Source organism: Triticum aestivum, chromosome 1A (genome assembly GCF_018294505.1).
Source record: "Triticum aestivum cultivar Chinese Spring chromosome 1A, IWGSC CS RefSeq v2.1, whole genome shotgun sequence".
NCBI classification, from domain to species: Eukaryota; Viridiplantae; Streptophyta; class Magnoliopsida; order Poales; family Poaceae; genus Triticum; species Triticum aestivum.
The window spans coordinates 21,525,906-21,543,629 of NC_057794.1; positions in this window are offsets into that span (position 1 = coordinate 21,525,906).

The window sequence follows — 17,724 nt, forward strand, 5'->3', positions numbered from 1 at the left end:
GACACCGACACGGCACTACCCCGACATCGACATGACACCCCGACCCCCCGACCCCGAAACAGCACCCCGACCCCGACACGGCACCCCGACACTGATAGGACACCCCGACCACCGACACCTCCCGAAAAGGTGTTCTTTGGCCTTCCAGAGGCCGACGGGGTCATATATTTGTGAATTATTAGTTAGGTCATATATTTTTCGATTTTGTTATGAAAAACATCATATATAATTGTGTTGATCGTGTAGTTTTAAATGTGCAGTTGTTTCATCGCTGCGAGGTTTGGTGTTCGACGACCTCGCCGTGCGTTTGACGAGCTCTGCCCCTTCGTTCGTGGGTGAGCACAAATGACAAGTCCTCCTCCCCCATTAATTATTTGATCTATTCCGATGAAACTTGATAGCTAGCTATATATTTGTCTTGAATCATCAGTATGCGTAACCAATATGTGTCTCTCGTTCGAAAGCGTCATAGTTATAAATATGCATGCATTTGCATATTTATAACCTTGATTCTTTCGAATTGTCCAACGCTATCCATGGACAGCCCGAGTATGTGTAGGTTGGGTTCGTTTTCCCATATGCTTTGCTCCGGATCCGACGCATATATTTCATCAGTGCCTCCCCTGTTGTTCTCCGGGTACACATCCTCTCTGTTTATTGCAGAGACGTGTATCAGGAGAAGAGCGGGGAGGTGCTGCCGAAATTTTGCGTCGGATCCGGAGCATAGGATGGGAAAATGAACCCAATCTACACATACACGGGTGGGATTAGGACGTATCATTACCTATTAGAGTGTAGGTTGCATGGACGTAATAAAATTGACAAAGTAGATCAACTGATGAATATATACATGGTGAATTACATATATAATTGTTGTGTGTCCAGTAGCTCTGAAAGTCAAGATGAGTGACCGTGCTTGGATGTATACCGGTCACACTGGTCAGAACAAATGGAGCGTTGAATGGTTCACAAAAACTAAGGGGTTTGTGCAAGCCGCATTTGCAAATGGCCAAAAGAAAACCTGGTGCCCCTGTTTCCGGTGCGGCAATTGGGAAAAGAAGACAGAGGCTGAAATGGGCAAACACCTGCAGAAGAGTGGTTTTACGCCCGATTATACGGTGTGGACATTTCAACTAAGTTAGCTCATAAATGATCCATTTCACCTAAGTTAGCTAAAAAACGATCCATTTCAACTAAGTTAGCTCATAAATGATCCATTTCACCTAAGTTAGCTAAAAAACGATCCATTTCACCTTAGTTACCTCAAAAACGATCTATTTGACCTTAGTTAGCTCATAAACGATCCATTTCAACTAAGTTAGCTCATAAATGATCCATTTCACCTAAGTTGGCTAAAAAATGATCCATTTCACCTTAGTTACCTCAAAAACGATCTATTTGACCTTAGTTAGCTGATAAACGACCCATTTCAACTAAGTTAGCTCATAAATGATCCATTTCACCTTAGCTAGCTCATAAACGACCCATTTCAACTTAGTTAGCTCATATATGATCCATTTCACGTAAGTTAGCTCATAAATGGCATACTCTTCTTGTTCTAGTCTTCTTCTTGTTCTACTCTTCTTGTTCTAGTCTTCTTCTTGTTCTACTCTTCTTGTTCTAACTTTCTTATTTTTCATTTTGCAGATTTCATTCACTTGACAAAAGCTTGCATAGATGGAGTGCTCCTTATCCCTTTCTCTGTTTCTTTTGTATCATTGAACTATGCATGTATCGTTGGATGAAACTATTGTAATATATATGGTTGGATGCCTCTATGTTGAACTTGTTATGTATGATGGAACTATGCATGTAATATATATGGTTGGATGATGAAGTTATGTGTTGGATATCTTATATGTTTGCTCTTTAATGGCCTTTTGAAATATATCTATATATGTCATATATATTTGTGATGAAAATTGTTGGATTTAATAAAAAATAGATAAAAGAGCCAATATGCAGGCTCTTTGCCGTCTGCCACCAACGGCAACGGGCTCTTTGCCGTCTGCCGCGGACGGCAAAGAAGCCACGTGGCAGCCAACTGTGCTTCCTGGGAGCTGGCCCATTTGGTCAGTTTGCCTACAGTGGCAGACGGCAAAGACTTTGCCATCAGTGGCAGACGGCAAAGAACCTGCACTTTGCCATCAGTGGCGGACAGCAAAGAACCTGCCATGTAGTGACGTGTAGATGACATCAGCAGCGGACGGCAAAGACACTAGAAATTTTGCCGTCAGCGGCGGACGGCAAAGGCTTGCCGTTAGCCACTTAACGGACTGACAGCGCAATTATTGCCGGCCGCTCTCTTTGCCGCCCGCCGCTGACGGCAAAGACTTTGCCATCAGTGGCAGACGGCAAAGTAGGTGTTTACCGTAGCCTACTTTGCCGGAGCCTGTTGCCGTCCGCGGCTGACGGCAAAGGATTTTGCCGTCCGCCGTTCATGCCTTTGCCGTCCGCCATGGCGGACGGCAAAGTAGCTGATTCCTGTAGTGGTACCTGCGTGTTTAGCGTGACCTTCCGTGTCGGTGGGTGGTGGTGGTGGTGGTCGGCGAGCACTACGTCAACGGCGGCCCTTGCTCCGGCAGACGGTGGCTCGGGTGGAGTTGGATCTCGCCGGGGAGGGCTGCGAAGTTCAAATCGAAGCTTGGGTCAGCTCACATGGTGCTCGTGGGAATGACAAATGAGGTTTGGGCGTCGGAGATGGTCTCACCGGAGTGAATCGAGGTGGTGGCCGAGGCGGATCGGGGCGGCCGGAGTTGGGGGAGGAGACCTCCTCGAGGTCCCCCGAGTGGCTTGGCAAGGTGTTGGCGAGGTGCAGTGGTGGTGCGTGCTCGAGGGCGAGCTCGGGGCCCATTTTTATAGGCGATCCGAGGCGGTGGCCGTGAACGGAGTTCTCCGGCGAAGGTTACGGCAGCGCAGATCTTGGTCGGCGAGGTTTAGGGAGTTGGGCATCAACGTGGAGTTCCACTGGTTCCGTTTTGACGCTAAACAAGCTTGGATTAGGAGCCCTGGGTGGATTCGACGGAACGGGGCGGCGCAGACCCGTCGGCGGCAGAGGGCGCGCCCTGTGCTTGCCAAGCCACGGCAACGGTGCTGCGGGGATGCGCTGGCATGCATGAGGCCACGCGGAGGGCTTGGGGGCGTTGGGCGGTGCCGGATGGCGTGGCGAGCTGGCTCTGGCCCCGTTGGCCGCCACGGGTGGTTCTGCCACCGCAGAAGCTGCCAACGCCGGCGATGCTCGCCGCCACCGACACCTGCACCCGTCCAAGAGGGCGTGCGGTGCTCTGGCCAGGGAGAAGGGGCCGTGCGCAACGCGCCAGGGCGCACGGGTGATCGATGACCACACTCTAACGAAGAAACGACACTGCACTTCTCTGAAACTCTAAACTTTGTCTGAAAGTGCACAAGAACAGTGCCGGCCAGGTGTTCGACGAAATGATTTTGGCATGTGGGGGATTCTCCTTGAGCTGATTTTTGGTGAGGTGGTCTCTCATTGCATCTGGGGGCTGCCTGATTTTTGGTAGAATTTTTGGAGAAGAGGAGATATGAATTTCACAAAATTTGACAAATCTGGTCCAAACTTGCAGAGGCTGAAACTTGAAAATTTTGAAAATAAGAAGAGTGGATCTTGATGGTTCTAGGTTGTGGGTGTTAAGGACTATCCAGAGGAGTTGGTTTGAGATCAAAACTCAAAGGAATACAGGTACCTGCTTTGTAAATCATCTAGGCTTAGAATAAATGACAGAAATGTTTTTGGGGATAAAACAAATGAAATGAAATCCAAAAATGGGTTGGACTTGTTGGTACAGAATGTTTGGATTGCCCCAAAGTAGGGGGAGGGGTTTTGGGAGTATTTACCACAAGAGGTATGGTAAAACTATGAATAGTTTCAATATAAGGGAGGTCCAAAAACTCCTAGGGTTTTTCCCTAAAAATAAAATCCCAAAATAAAATAATTTTGAGAAGGGGACAAACAGAAGAAAGGTTTTTAATCACCAAGCACTAGGGGAAAAAGTTTTGAGAGAGAGAGAGGTTTTTAAAAAAATTTAAATGACCTTCTTCAAATCCAACATGGTTTTTGCTGAAAACCAAATGAAAATTTTTGGAGTGTCACAGCGGCCGGGTAACCGCACGAGGAGCAGGTGCTCTTCTGGAGGTGGAAGCTGCGACAAGCATAGCGGATGCAGAGCATGTGGGGGAGAGGGCCTCTCTGGGAGGGAGGGGATGATCTTGGTGCAGCGGCGGGGACCACCTGGATCCGGTCGATGAGGTTGCAAGATCCGAGGCGGAGCTTCTGCTGGTGGCGTCCATGGCCATGGCCGGAGCTCCTATTCATTCCCCGTGAGACAGAGAGGCCGCAAGGTTACAGAGAGGGAAGGGAAAATCAGAGGACGAGGATGAGGGGAAGGGGACAAGACGAACCTCGCCAAGGACGTCGGGGAAGAGACAGTATCCGAGGCGGTGGCTAGGGTTAGCTGCTTGCTGGTGGGTGGGTCGCGCAAGGAGCACCATATCTGGTCGGTGGAGACGGTGCAGCGGCCAGAGGAGAGTGTCGGTGTCAAAACCGGCGGATCTCGGGTAGGGGTCCCGATCTGTGCGTCAAGGCTGATGGTAACAGGAAGCAAGGGACACGGGTGTTTACCCATGTTCGGGCCCTCTCGATGGAGGTAAAACCCTACTTCTTGCTTGATTAATATTGATGATATGGGTAGTACAAGAGTAGATCTACCACGAGATCGTAGAGGCTAAACCCTGAGAGGTAGCCTATGATGGTATGAATGTAATTGTGATTGGCCTTCTAAGGACCAACCTCTCCGGTTTATATAGTCACCGGAGAGGGCTAGGATTTACATGAAGTCGGTTACAAGGAAGGAAATATAATATCCGGATCGCCAAGCTTGCCTTCCACGCCAAGGAAAGTCCCATCCGGACACGGGCCGAAGTCTTGAGTCTTGTATCTTCACGCTTCAATAGTCCGGACGTTGTACACAGTCCGCCTGTCCGGATACCCCCTAATCCAGGACTCCCTCAGTTGCCCCTGAACCAGGCTTCAATGACGATGAGTCCGACGCGCAGTCTTGTCTTCGGCATTGCAGGGCGGGTTCCTTCTCCGAATACTCCAAGGTAATTATCGAACACTTCAAACCGTGTCCGCATCCACAGGATGATCTTCGTATGCCACCGTAGAGAGAATGATGTTTCACAAATGCAATCTGCTGACAATTTTTCAAGCAACGCGACGTGTCATTACGGTCGGGTCATTATTCGAACCGTCTTTCCACAACCAGCCACAACACATTTTGCGAGGCGGTTTCCTTGACACGTCTTGTCAAAGCAGAGATCGTGCCCCCTTATTACGGGATTCTCATCAATACGGGCATGGGTAATCCAACCGTACCGCTAATCGCGGCGAGCGGGAGGCAAACGGGATCAACCAGGAAAATGGGGAGGCGCAAAAGGCACTTACCGCCCCTATAAAGAGACACGGCCTCCTTCTATCTACCCACGCCTTTCTCCTTCCGTTAGCTCATTCCCCTCTTTTCGAGCCCTACCGCCGAAGCATTCGCACTTTCCACCAAAGAGAGGCTTTCCAAAGATGTCCGGATCCGGAGCAGGAGGCAGATGGATGGCCTCTACTGTCCGGGAGAAGGATATTAAGAAGCTCCGGTACTCCGGGTATCTGGCTCAGAAGATCGGCCACCGTCTCCCCCCGACGGGACAGGTCGTCCCCACTCCGGAACTTCACGAGAGAGTCGTGTTCCTTCCTCACTTTGTCCGCGGGCTTGGATTTCCCCTACACCCATTTGTTCGCGGAGTCATGTATTACTACGGGATTGATTTTCATGATCTTTCCCCCAACTCCTTCCTTAATATCTCGACGTTCGTTGTTGTGTGCGAGGCCTTTCTTCGGATCTCACCTCACTTTGGCCTGTGGCTAAAGATCTTTAATGTGAAGCCCAGGGTGGTGAGTGGCGAACACGCTGAGTGCGGCGGTGCCATGGTGAGCAAGATGCCCAAGGCCGTTTGGCCGTCGGGTGCTTTCAACGACTCCGTCAAGGAGTGGCAGCAGCAGTGGTTCTATATCACCGAACCACGCGACAAAAAGTGGGCAGCCGCTCCAGAGTTCAGATCCGGAGCTCCGCTGCGGCTCACATCCAGGCCTGAGAAGGGCCCGAACTGGTCCTCGTCCGATGAGCAGTCACTGCTCCAAACGCGCCTTCAGGGCGTGGTCGATAGGGACGTCAAACTTGTGGATGTAGTCCAGGTGATGCTAGTTCGCCTGGTTCTCCCTTGTCAGCGCCGAGCTTGTACTCTGTGGGAGTTCGATCCTGCCGAGCACCAAACCCTTCGGGAACTTTACGATTCCTCCCACCAGGATATCTGGAAGGTGCTCTTTAAGTCCGGCAAATCATGGTCGGGCCCCACTAAGGACCGCGGGTATCAGTTATCCCATTCTCCAAGCTCGGTAAGTCACAGTCAAGCTCTGTCTATTCATGCTCCAGTTGGCATGTCGTGAGGGAGATATCCTAATCGTGTCTCATCGTGACCTCAGGGATGGATAAAGAAAGTGGGGCGGATACATTGTCCGGCCCCGTTCCCGGAGGAACCGGCCGGACCTCTTCTGACGAAGATGCTGGTCCCCGCGCCTTACAAGGCGCCAAAGAAGGAGGCCTCCAAGAAGGTCAAGAAGACCCGGAGTGGCCTCCGTCACCGCGAGGCTTCGGACGCAAATTCCGAAGACTCAAGCGACGCTCCTTCCTCGGAAGATGAAGAGGAAGAAGCAGAGGAGGGCGAGCCTCAGGTGGGAAGAAGCGCCTAGCTTCCTCGTCCCTGGAGGCCGAATCGCCCAAGAGGGGAAAAGGTTCCCTCCCAGAGGCATCCACCAGGGCCGCCGACGGCAGTCCGGAGTGGGATCCCAGGGCCCAGCCCCTGGTGAAGTCGTAAGTGCACAAGATACGAACGTGCATATGTGTCCGGGATTGTTTTTGGGTATAATAGTTTTAACCGTTGCTATATTTTGCACAGTCCGGCGAGGTCCCGCGCCGGCCAGTCCTCATCCGAGGATTCGCTAAGCTCGGACGCCTTGGCGAGCGAGACGCCTCCAGAGGCCCCTTCCCCAAAGTCCCGACGCGACATTGAGGTGTCGTCTCAACGGGGCTCGGACCCGGGGGGGCATATCACTGGGGCCGGACACACGGGAGCGATGGCCCTGGGGTGTGCCGTCAGCGGGGGCGACCTTGGGTTTGGCCAACAGCCGGACCAGGCCCGGGAGACGTCTAAGGCTCCCGAATCACGCGAGCAGCCACTTTCAATAGTGGGCGGCCAGCCTATTCCGCCGGCAACCTCTGTTCAAGCAGAGCTGCTAGGCAGTCTATCGACAGCGTTAAAGAACGCGTCTATCGTCGATGAACATCGGACCCTTATGGGTGCGGTGGTTGAAAAGATTCAGTCCGCCGAGAGCGGGCTGAACGAGTCCTGCCTTGGCCTTATAAAGGCCTTTGAGGTATGTTTCCTAAGAAACCTTTGAGGAATCGTCATAGTATGAGTAGTAGCCCCTGATACACTGTCCGGCGAAAGAGAGGGAGTCGGGCAGGGGATCAAATCCTTATTTGCCATGGGAACTTACGTTAACGACGTGTACCTCTTTGTTTGAACACAGGCGTCTCCGGAGAAGACGGCCGCTCATAATGCGGAGGTGTCCGAACTGAAGCGGAGCCAGGAACGGGCCGAGGAAGAACTTGGCCGCGTGAAGAAGCAATTAGAAGAGAAACAAGGTATGATAAAACATTGTCTTTCATTAGGCACAAATAAGTAATTGTGCAATATGAGGCACTCAAAAAGGCTGTGGATGATGCCAATGAGAAGGCTGCCGTCGAGCATGCACTTTGTGAAGAACACGGGGCCAGGGTTTTCGCGGCTGAGCGGGAGCTCCATGAGGCTATGCAGAAAAGCGAGGGCTTGGAGCAGAGTCTAATAGGGAAAGAATCCAAACTCGCCCAAGTGCTCCAAGCCGCGGAAGATGCTCGGGAAGAAGCCCGAGGTGCTGTATGGGACATTCAAGATGCGCGGAAAGTTGCAACTGGTAAGGCCTTCTGTATTCTTAGCCATTTGTTCATGATAATGGGAAGAACGCTAAGCAGCAAGCTGAATTCTTATTTTTTCCAGGGGCGTTTACGGATCTTCCTCGCAGCATATCAGACGCCGCCCAATTCTACCGATCCGAGGAAAAGAATTCTCCGGAGAGGGATTTCTGGTCACAGTATTTCGTACCAAACTATCCGGTGCCCTTTATCGATCAGCTGAAGCAACTGGTCGAACTGCACCAGGCGGCCGAACTAGCCATGAAGGACTTGATTGTCCGGCTGTGGCCGGCGGAGCCAATTCCGAGCAGTTACTTCGGGCTCGTGAAGCGGATTGTGGGCGCTTGTCCTCGGCTTGATGCTATTAAGCGATCGGTCTGCATAGAGGGTGCACGTATGGCATTCGTCCATGCAAAAGTGCATTGGGGGAAGCTTGACACGGAGAAGCTGATGACTGAGGGGCCGCCAGAGGGTAAGGAGCATCGCAAGCCCGAACTGTACTATGATGGTGTACTGAAGGGAGCCCGCCTTGCGGCAGATAAATGTACCAAAGACATTATATTTCCCTGAGGGCATTCATGCCGCTTTTTGTAATATGGGATAGTGTCATTTTTATTATATATTGCCTGTTTTGTTTGAACATATGTTCTTCCTGTGCGGCTGTTTATTGTATGTGAATCCTGAGAGTTGGCCAGTCGTCGGCTTCTGCCCCCACGTAGAACGAATACAGGGGTGTTCAGGATATATATGAACGCTCTTTATCCCATAGTTGGGTCCTTTTGCGGAGGCGCTTCTATCCACGAACCAGGCAATCGGTCTATAAGGCTTTATTACTCTCACTTAGCCATAGGAATTCGAGTATGGTCGGCGCAACCCCTAGTGTTCGGAAGGCCGAACTAGGGGCTCTATTGGCGCCTGATCGGAAGACCGATCCATCGCACTCTGCATTTATAATGGCGTTGTGCGGAATAAATCTTTAAGGATTTTACAACCTCTCGAACAACTGACCAGCTCTCGCTATATCATGACAGTCGGTTTTCGGCTTTCTCTACTGAGGTGCTCGTCCGGCAGATCCGGGACACAATCGCAGTAGTTCTCCTGCGCTACCTTAGCCGATATATCGGAACATAAGGTACCAAAACAAGGGAGCCGGGCAAACCCAACCAATGACCCAAGACATGATTCGGAGATGATGCATATAGTGCTATAAGTTCGGGGTGCCGGACGACCGAGAAGGTGGTCGGACTTTATTGTAGTATTATGAAGCCCCTGGCCTGATCGGGCGCAACACGAGGTGTCGATGAAAAGCGACGGCCGGTAGGTGTTTATTTAGGTCTACGCATTGTAGTAAAATGATATGTCTAGGCATACGAGTACGATATATGATTATGAAAAGAGGTGGTTTTCGGCGGAACCTGTGATGGCCGGACTGGAGGGAGTTGTCAGTGGCTCAAGAGTGAATCCGAGCTGCCTTCATCTAGGGGGGGGGACTCCTTGTGTGTCCGAGCCGATTCCACGTCACCAATCCTGTTCTGCGCTAAAGTAAGTTTGTAAGGCAAATACTCAGGGGTAGCCGAGCGTCCTCTTGTGGTTGGTCCGAGGGCTCCTGATCGGTCCCTGGTAAACCCAGCCATTATACCGTTGGGTAGCACGGACTCCTCAATTGGTGCCCGAATAGTAGGCTGTCATATCAAAAATTTGATAGGCATGCGCGACCCGCTATTCCGGCAGCTGTATGGTTTCCGCCCTGAGGGCGGGGCTCGGCCGTGTGGTTGTATCACATGGTGTTGGCCTAAGTGATTGACCACGTGGAATCTAGTCAACGTGGTTCGTCCTGTTAACATACGGTAAATTACTGCATGGTGGGAAGGTGCCGAAGATTTATTCTTTGGCGAAGTATTGTTTGGTGATCCGAAGACAACCGTTTAGAATGATGGGCCAGAAGAATTCGGCCCATGCATATCATAAAAATACTATGCATGTTGTATTTCCTGAAAAAGTCTTTATATCCATGCATATCATTTTGATCTACAACATAATATGGATCTCTTTAGTTCTTCTATATTGGTAATCTAAACCACCCGTTTTCTATTGGCTTATTAATATAGGAATTTTTTAAAATATGCCAATATTCAAATAACAAATATGCTCAATGTGCCTTAATTATGCCCTATATATGGGCCATGCGGCAACATTCAAAAATCCATGGCATGTAAGCCTTGTACTTGGATGCATGTCATTGTTGGTGTTCTCTATTGTGTTGCCTTCACATTTGATGAATAGACCAAAAATTATGCCTTAAAAAACATACTCTCTATGTAGTATTGGCAGATGAACCCTTTATGTCCATATGTGTCATCTAGATCAAAAACTTATTATGGTTCTCAGTTGTTCTTTTCTATTAGTAATCTGAACCACTCATTTTCTATTGTATAAATGACATAATGTATTTTTATCAATATCCCAATATTCACTCCATAAATATACTTAATGAGCTTTAATTATAACCAATATATAAGATATGCCCCAATTGTCAAAATCCATGATATCTGAGCCTATATTTGGATACAAGTAATTTCTTGCATTAATCATGGGTCCAATAGCCTAAATTCCACATGCTCCCCACAACTTTAAATTCTAATGATCATGGCTATTCTTTGCTGAATTAGTTTGATTAACATTGTTGATATTTTTATTTTCCCATTTTTGTTGGGCCGAATATATGTTTTTTGAGTAATATGAGGGCATCCCACATTTCTTCCTGGATGGGCCAAGGCCTACATGGCACATAGAATTTTTATTAAAAGGAGGTGGCCTCATTCCTCCGAGGCCCAAGCCCACCTTGAGCGACACCTTAAGTACCAATGCATCCACGTTCACAACCTCATGACCATTTATATTGGTCGTAATCAGGTAGAAATAAGCTGATGAACCACTCTTGTCTGCTTTATGACCATTTGGTGTAAGGAAATTTCAGGGTTTGAGCCCTTCCAAGTGAAATGGTCGTGGATTTACGACCAATTCAGCTAGGTTCACTGAGAGAAGGTCACAAGTTGACATATTTCTTGTAGTGATTAGGTTACTAGTTCTTCTTTGCTTAATGCATGGTTGAGGCTCTAGACGTTTTGGCTTTGTTAGGGTTTGTGTCCTGCTCAGGAAGGCAAGACATCGGCTCCTCGAAGATGGAATAAAGGTCTCCCCGCCTAGCCCCCGTTCCGGTGATGCGTCTAGCATCATCGGTGGGTGTGTTTAGGTGTGTCTCCGGCGGATCTATCTTTGGTGGATTTGCTCGGATCTGTTCATAGTTTGTCTTTTTTCGTGTGTATTCAAGTTGGATCCTTTTGATCTACATTCTTCATCTGCGGCGGTTGCTGTTCTGGTGCACGACAACTTCCCGACATTCTACTACAACAACGGCGCGCCTTCGGCTCGCTTCAGTGTTTGTAGTCATCGCTAGGTGATCAACCGATCTTGATGTAATTTTTATTATTTCTAGTGTTCGTTGTATTACCATGATTGAAGATGAATAGATTTAAAAAATTTCGCGCAAAAAAAGGCTACTCTATGGGACACACCGCTTGGAACATAAACAAATAGTGCTAGGGTTGCTGCCTTCAGTGCCAATGCTTTTCCAAACTAAAGAAAGTACACTTAGAGCATCTCCAATAAATGATGTATTTTACATCACCAAATTGTGGTTCGACTAAAATATACATCACATACAAGCGCATTTTTACGTCACGAAAAACCTCCAACTCCAATAGATGATGTCAATATAGCTAGTGCTCCAATAGTTGATGTAAAATTCATCAGCCACACAGTAGCTGCTCCAAAATTTTGTTATCTCCGGCGTCACCAGTGACAAAGCTAGTGGACACCAAACAGGAGCTGCCGGCGACACCGGCGAAGGAGCAGTTGCAGCTGCCACGACCGCCTTCATCTTCTTCATTTGGCATGAAGCTATAGCAGGGTCGCGCGGTGGCCTCTTCGAGCCACCACATCATGGTTTGGTTGCTGCTGCCTTCTTTTTCACTGGCTGCTCCAGTCCTACGCCGGCAGCGGGATAAGGGGCTACCAATTCAACATGTAATATGGGGATGTCATCACGGTGGCCGCATTGGCGGACCGATGACAGACATGGTGGCCACCATCGCCTGAGCGGCTTTGGCGGCTGCAGGGTCTAAAGATGCGTCCATGGGGGCCAACGGCGGCGGGCGACGACACGGGGTAGTCAAGCGCGACGTGGGGATGTTCCCCTTGGCTGATAAGTGGCGCGTGTGACTGCTCAGATTTTACTCGAGATTAATTGAGAGGCACAAGAGATGCAAATTTGCATCACCAAGTACCCTATTTTACATCTATAGCAATTCTAGAGTAAAAAATTGCATCCATGTCATTTGTTGAAGTACTGTTTTTGGCCTCCATGATATATAATTAGTTATTTAGACATCGAAATAATCTATTCGAGATGCTCCTACGCACACATTTTACTTTGTATTATCTATGCAAACCGTGGCTTCACATGATTCAAACATGCTACAAACCTTGAACATCGGATGTGCCGGGTCAGTATATGTTGGGGTGACGTCACCAAACTATTACTCAAATGTTTATCTGGCTGGTCCAATAAGGACTCCTTTAGATTGTTCCAGGAATCGGGCTATTACGGTTGCATGCAAAGAAGACCAAAGTAGCAACATATAGGACATGGACACAAGGATTCGGCTCCGGAGCTCATCTGCTCCTTGGCATGAAAAGTAAACTTATATAAATATTAGAATTTTTAATAAATCTGAATGTTTTTGGCATGAAATATGTTCGAGTGTTTGATATCCGTGCCAAATTTGGTGGTGTGTGGACATCTAAGTAGCTCTCGAGAAAAAATGAGCACTTTAAGAAAGTACACTATTCACGCACTATTTGGACCAATTTTATACTTTTCTCCAAGGGATCCTTAGATGTCCGAATACGAAGGGATTTTACCCGTACATCATGCATTGTAGTGTCCTTGTTGATGAAAAAACAGTTATTAATGAAGTTTTAGTTTTTTTAGTGTTCATAAGTAAATGTTTGCAAAGGACATCTCCTTTGGTAGCTTACAAATGTGCGTTCGTAGAAAATAAGAACAGAATATATCATGCATCGAATTGGTGTGTGTGTGTGTTGAAAACTGGAACAGATGCGTGTTTAATCACATATAGAACACTATAATAATCTATTTTGAAATTATACTCAAGCACCTCTCAAGTTGGTTTTTAAAGTAGAACAGTGCATTTTGAAGACGAAACAGACATAGGGGGAGAAATCTATTTGAAAATTGGACTCAAAAAACCTCTCAAGTTCGTTTATAAAGTCAAGCAGTGCATTCCAATGATGAAACAAACACGGTGTGAGTAATCTATTAGATGCTTATTCATGAATCATGATATACGCTTCTCTTCGCCGGCAACTGTTGTTGCTTAGGTGTTCTCGAGATGTGGGTCCTTAATTAACACTAGTGATTGGGGCTCGCCATTGAGGGCCGCTAGAGAGGAAGTTGTGCGCACCTCACCTTCATCTCGAAATTACAAAAAAAAACATTCTCGCGTCACACGGACATCACATCCATCTCAAAAAGAAAAAGAAAAAATCCTAGAAAAACTTTTCTCAAAAAGAAAAAGGGAAAAGTCTCACAGTCATTTAGAAAAAGCTAAAAAAATCAAAAACTTTCTCACCGTAACCAACCAGCATGCGCCAAGTGGCGTAGCTGGTTGGCCACCATTATAGCACTCCTTAATTGGTTTAATGATGTCTTCCTTATTGTCTACAAAAATAAGTTTTTTTGGCATTGGTGAGCGAGAAGCGATGAAGGTGGCGTGCCTTCGGCTCATTCCTGTTCATGTTGTCTATGGACCCAGATGTATTGGTGTTCTTAGTGCTACCATGACAGTTGACGAATAGATCGGAAGTTTTTCGCACACATAAACATACTATGCATGTTGTATTTCCTGAAAAAGTCTTTATGTCCATGCATATCATTTTGATCTATAACATAATATGGATCTCTTTAGTTCTTCTCTATTGGTAATCTAAACCACCCGTTTTCTATTGGCTTATTAATATAGGAATTTTTTAAAATATGCCAATATTCAATTATCAAACATGCTCAATGTGCCTTAATTATGTCCTATATATGGGCCATGCGGCAACATTCAAAAATCCATGGCATGTAAGCCTTGTACTTGGATGCATGTTATTGTTGGTGTTCTCTATTGTGTTGCCTTCACATTTGATGAATAGACCGAAAATTATGCCTTAAAAAACATACTCTCTATGTAGTATTGGTAGATGAACCCTTTATGTCCATATGTGTCATCTAGATCAAAAACTTATTATGGTTCTCAGTTGTTCTTTTTTATTAGTAATCTGAACCACTCATTTTCTATTGTATAAATGACATAATGTATTTCTATCAATATCCCAATATTCACTCCGTAAATATACTTAATGAGCTTTAATTATAACCAATATATAAGATATGCCCCAATTGTCAAAATCCATGATATCTAAGCCTATATTTGGATACAAGTAATTGCTTGCATTAATCATGGGTCCAATAGCCTAAATTCCACATGCTCCCCACAACTTTAAATTCTGATGATCATAACTATCGAAGTTCTAAGGAAGTCGAGTACCGAAGTCAACGGTATTTCCTCAAACCTTTCATCAAGTAATATTTATACAGTTATAGTCTAATTGTCCCATGATATTTAACTTCAAAAGATAGGCACGTATTCTCCATGACATGTGTGATGGAATGAGTAGATACACGTAGAAAGTAGTGTTTCATCGTTTTTCTTGAGAGATCGTTAGCATCTTGCTATAATGTAATCTAATGTTCCAAAGGTAAAATATTGGAGATAACATAGATCTGATTGTATTATTGTGCATATGATGCTATTATTTATGGTTAATATGATTTCCCACACATAGTACATTTTAATATCTCGCTTCTATAATTTGTAGGAGTAGTTGGTGCTCATTTTTATTGTACGTAGGTCCTCCTTATCTAAATATACCACATATATGGAATATGTAGATAGATCCAAATGTATATATATAGATAGGTATATTTATCTGGATGAAAATAAAAGAACATGATGAGAGGAGAAAGTAATAGTTTTGCATTACTATGTAGGGCATACTTGTTTCGATTTTTTTTACGTAATCAGCCCAAGGTAATCATGAATATACTATCGTGAAGTCAAGAAAGTATGTCAACTACAGCATTATTAAAGTCTACATGCTTACATCGAGATCGGTGTCGGGAACTCCTATGGACGAATTTAAATTATTTTTAAAGTGAAGTACCATCCGACTAATGTGGGCACAGAAACCTAAATGTAGTGGGAGACGTAGTCTTCTGTATGACGTTTCCTTCTATGTGGTTTCATTTTTCACTTCTACATGTTTTCGTAAATATTAGCTTACTGTTGCCTTTAACTGTATATAGGGGAATAAACATTTTGTTTCATGACAATAGATCACCATGGACGGGGAGTCGCCGCAATACAACAGTGTTGTGCTCAATGATCTTGACCCCTTCATAACAAGTGAACACAGCCACCTATTGCAGCACGACCATGGTGATGAGACATATGGTCTAGTTGGAGCCACTGCCAACGTGGGAATGATTGATAATACCAATGTTGTTGCTGGAAACAAGGGAAACAACAATGGAGAAACATACAGTCAGCAGAGGATGGAGTCAAGGCGTACCAAGTATCACCATCTCGGCAGAGAACAGATCCAACAACTTGTAGCGTACAATACATACTCAATCATTGTTTCTTACCTATCGATGATGATGTTTACTAATGCATTTTCATTGACATCATCTGTAGTGTCTTCTGGGAAATCCCTTATCCAGATGAGAAACTCTGGAAGACCCTTACTGAGAGGCTTGGCATGAGTGCCCAATAGGTCAAGTTCTGGTTCCAAAACCATCGCAACAACAGTAAGGTAAATACTATTCTTCTCTATGCTGAATAACATGAGATGTCGCCACATGGGTCAACTAAGACATGCAGTTATGCAGATTTTTTGCGGTTAATTAGTACAAACTCCAATGAACAAAGTAGCATTGCTTGTCATCTGAACTCACAATGCCATGGGTGATGCTTTTTGGCGCTCTCCCTCAATGGAGAGAGAATTTTAAAATAATACAAAATCCTGTTTTTTAGATTCAAAAATATATGAAGATAAGTTCATAAGTAAGTATATAGATGTGTGTAAAACTTCATTTTGAAATACGTTTTGATGTGCGTTGTATGAAAAATCATGTACTTTAATAGTGAAGAGTACATATGCTAGACATACATTGTTTTCCTATTTTTGCGTAACCATCTTAAAAATGTATTTCACCACGTAACTTTACACATAACAAGTATTCATCGATAGGTATGTGCATATTATGGTAATGTTTTTTTTTAATTCGAATAATTTGATTTTTGAATTTTTAAAATTTGAGACTATATGAAGCTCGAGCTCCATTAGCAAATTCTACAATGTACTACTATGTTACCCTCGTGAACATGGGTCATACTCTTATAATAACCACTGAAATGATGAATTCGTGAAATTAATAAATACAGGGCAAGACGCAAAGGCGGGAGACCAACACTCTTCAGTTAGAGAACCAGACACTACTAGGGAAAACCTTATACACAGAATCTTACCAGCAACGCTCTTCAAAATACAACGCTACTGCTATTTAGCAGCACCACGTTCTAGAAAAACGCGCTGCTGAAAGAAAAATAGCAGTAGCGCGTTCCCACCAAACCGCCCTACTGCACTAACTGCCATGACCTCGCCGTCCAGCTAGTTATAGTAGTAGCGCCCTATAACGAACCGCGCTACTGCTATAGATGTTAGCAGAAGCACACTTCTATAAAATTCGCTACTGCTAAGTTCAGCCCACAAGTTTAGTTTCACCTCGCTCCGCGAACAGGGTGTTTACCACCTTAAATATGTTACTTCTCAAACTATCACAACCACTTGGTCTTCACTGAACTCTATGTGTAGAATTTGTGGCTGTAATATGAGTCTTCTCCAGTTCCTACCTGAGAGGACTCATATTGACAAGTCAGATTGTACACAAAAAGATCATTGATGGCCAATGTATTTTTGCATTGACAGACAATGTATTTTTGTATACTTACACTTAGTAGTAGCGCTTTTAGTAGCAAAGCGCTACTGCTAGTCCAACTTAGCAGTAGCGTGCATTGCCGCGCATCGCTACTGCTATTCTCATTAGCTGTAGCGCATTTTCGTACCAGCGCTACTACCAACCCTACCTTATCCCCACGCGCGTGGCCGACCCTCTCTCTCTCTCTCAATCTCACCCTCTCAGTCACTCTCGCCCGCGCCGATAACTGCCGTCGTCCGTCACCGCCACCGCCGTCGTTCATCCGCCATCGAGGTACTCCCTCCTTCCATCTCTCCTGCTCCCACCGTGCCCTCTTGCCTCCTCCTCCCATCGTGCCCTCCTCCCTCCTCCTCCCACCGCGCCCTCCTCCCTCCGCCTGCGGCCGCCCCCTCCTACCTCCTCCGCCGACAGCCCTCCTCCTACCGTCCCTCCCTCCTCCTCCTCCCACCGCCCCTC